The 3,528-nt window shown below is 29.6% G+C and overlaps 1 long non-coding RNA gene across 1 annotated transcript; it reads left to right on the top strand.

Moving 5' to 3' along the window:
* The first annotated feature begins 1,957 nt into the window (after positions 1-1,957).
* On the top strand, positions 1,958-2,797 carry LOC109587925 (uncharacterized). Its single transcript, XR_002187875.1, has 3 exons — positions 1,958-2,096; positions 2,527-2,564; positions 2,670-2,797. It is a non-coding gene; the product is annotated as an uncharacterized LOC109587925 (long non-coding RNA).
* Positions 2,798-3,528: the final 731 nt, after the last annotated feature.

The following is a 3,528-nucleotide window of genomic DNA, read 5'->3' on the forward strand; positions in this document are numbered from 1 at the left end:
TGTAATAATTGATAGCTGTAAAAACATTTTAGTGACTAAAGTTAGAGATGTGTGTGTAATATTCTGAATTGCTTCAAACTTTTAAAGAGTACGCATATGTAACATCAATGTTTATTTTAAAATGAATTAAAATTTGTGGGTGATTTTGGAGCCATTTTTCAGAAAAAGCATGGGCTATATATAGTATAGGGCATTATTTTTTAGAAATTGACCAATTTTTTAAAATGGTCATAACTACAATATCTGGCCTCAGAATTATCTCAAACTTTCACATAGCATTAAAACAACAATACCGTATAGCGGGTTTATTTTGAGGATAATAATTTCTGCAAATGGTCTGTATCCAGAGGTTCACCAAATTAATTTTCACGAATTGCCACTTTTCTGCCATCTTGTACTGTATTTAATTGATTTTCAAGGAATTTAATTAATTATGTGAATCTTCAAAAATCTGCAAAATTTGTTATCCTTGAAATAAACCCGCTATACGGTAGTATGTATCATGAAATGTAATAAAAATCAATTTTTAGAAAACTAAGGCAATATCTTAATGGAAGTTACCAGTTGAACTAATATGCATTAAAACAAACAATACTTAAATTATAATAATAATGATGATAAATTATAATTTATATTATTCAATTATTATAATAAAATTATCATCAAATTTTGACAACACTAAGGCTAAGGCAGCATACATATATATTATGATAAATTAAATATTAATTCATACAGCATATGGACAGCAACAACAAGTGACTTATGAAGAAATAGTATTTGTCATTTTAATCTTTTTGAAGTGATTTTCAAAATATTGCATACACTTTACTATCCTTGTGAATGAATAAAGTATAGAGTTGCAAAGCTAAGTTATTTTCATTTAATTGACATATTTTGGAATGAAACAAAGTACCATCCCCTTATAGTCTATGTGAACTGTCAATTATGCCAATTAACTCATAGAAACAAACCACAAAATACAATAATTTGACCCATAAAAATGTATAATTCTCATTTAAACAGGAAAAACTATTGCACACACATAATAAGCAACAGTTGTATGCCCAGATACTATTGTCCTTTGTGTATTTTTCCTGTTTCTAGTGTTTCCAGCTAGATCTATATTGGACCAACCGATAAATGTCAAGCGCATATTTAAAATGCCATGAAAATTTTCTGATACCTTGTTTTTACAAATTAATTTTGTTGGTCATCATAAAAATTTTCACAAAACAGAAAAATCAAAAAAAATATTTAGTTATAACACATACTAGGAATGGTTGATGCAGGTGTCATTGATGTGGATTGTGTTGCTTCACTCGTACTTTTAACTATTATTAATATCATCATGTAGATTTAAGTAACATAAACTTACCACTATTGGTAACAGTAGGTGTCACAGAAAAAGATGTAATAGTAGGAACAAAAGTACAAATGATGCCTATAGTGAGGAAAATAGTAGAAATAATAAGAATAATGCTGAATCAAAGACACTTCAGCTATTAGCAGAGATAGTTATAGTAACTAACTTATTGTAGCTGATGCAGTAGGACCAGTTCCTAATACATTAACAGCAGCCACTCCAACAGTATATATTGATCCTACTGTATCATCAGGTATATTGTATGTAGTGGTAGGAGCTGCTATTATTATACTAGTATAACGATCAGTGACATTAAAATGTATGATATAGTTTAATAAAGGAAGAAGCATTGGAGTATCTGGCTATACAGAGAAACATAATCATTAGTAGATTGATTGTTTAAGTTACTTCATTCCATGATACATAAATACTGAGACCAGTCTGATTAATTAACAAGTCAGTTACAGATCCAGGAACTATTCAGTTATTAATAAATTCATAATCGTTAATGTACTTACCATCAGCTATAAATGTTATTTTACTGGTAGGATCCATATAATTATTTTCTTTATTTATTTTGTTATTTATAGTTCTTGAGTCTGGCTACATTACAATACATTCAAACAGGAAGTCAGTCAGTAATTCATCATTGACAGTACCTCTTAACTGTACACTGTGGCTCTTGTGTGACTCTAATCTCAACACTGATCATGTCATGCATAAACCTTTACATGTGAGGAATTATTTAGGCTGATTAGACGTGGCATCAATTACATTAACACTTAACACATTGTAGTTTGCTAGAACTATAGACAATTTTTAAAGTAATAGCCCTATATTGCTACAATTATTATTGCATTAACAATTTTGAAAGCTTCTAAAAATTCTAATTTTGATTTGAATCAGCTCAACTTTATGCATAAGATAAGAACAGTAACATGTATTAAGAATGTAATAGAAAATGAAGACTTAACTCCCAACCATTTTCGATAACATATACCCCATACCCATACTTATTACTCTTGCCCAATATATGCATGAAAGTATATTTTCACCATATACATGTACATTGTAGTTGGAACTTGAAACCTGCCATTTTGATTAGCAATTTACCGAAAATTCTCCGTCTAAAATTACTAGCTATACTTTATTTATTTTCATAGGAACTGTCTGGTACATGTGCAAGTAAATCTTTGATGGAGTTAGTAATTGATTAGTTAAATTCTTTTTCTTGTCCTTTCCTTTTCACCTGAACCCTCAAATGTACTACTCTTTAATTATAAGTTTTCCTTACTCTGTGTCTTAGTCACTCTGGTTTATTATTACTTGTTGATTCTTCTGATGATTACGTTGATCAAATCATGTCTGCTCATTTGATTAATAAAGTAACGAGAGACAGAAGCTTATCAACTCATCCACACCCTCTTTTAACAAAATAATGAAATAATTGAGGTATTCAATTATAATAATTTATTTTAAAAACTTTTGTTTCTCCTCCTTTTATCTCTTTCACTCTACAGATACTTTTATTTTGTTCCAGTATTGATGTTACAATACAATCAGATGCTCATCAGTTATTAACTAGTTATTATGTTGCTAGTAGGAGACTCAGAGGTAGTGATACTCCTCTCACTGCACTGAATACACTGTAAGTGTTGATCAATGTTTCAAAATGATAGCAATAGCATAATGCCTTCATTTTACAAAAAATTAACCCTGTGATTGGAATGGCTACTGGATTGAAATTAATGAATTTTTTGTGTGAATGATCTAATATGTATTTCATAATAATTATTATTATTTATTTCTCTCTCTCTCTCTGTCTTTCTCAGTATATCGTTGTCAGTATCACATGCTAAGTTAAATTTACAGACTAAAGCTACAGTCAATGATTCATTGTTATCAATATTAATATACGAACAATCACTGATACATACCCAGCAAAAAAATCTTACGTAAGATCTTACTTAAGATCTTATGAAACCTTACAAATGATCTTGCATGTTTAATCATGCCTGTTCTTGCAAGATCATTAGACAAGAAGTTCCAAAATCTTGCCAAGATCTTATGATAAATCTTGCCAAGATCTTATGAGAAGTCTTACATGATCAGGCATGGTCTGACGATTAATCTTAAATTATCAGTCAAGATCAGGCACTAAATCT

The sequence above is a fragment of the Amphimedon queenslandica genome, unplaced genomic scaffold (genome assembly GCF_000090795.2).
Source record: "Amphimedon queenslandica unplaced genomic scaffold, v1.1 AMPQUscaffold_12382, whole genome shotgun sequence".
Lineage (NCBI taxonomy): Eukaryota > Metazoa > Porifera > Demospongiae > Haplosclerida > Niphatidae > Amphimedon > Amphimedon queenslandica.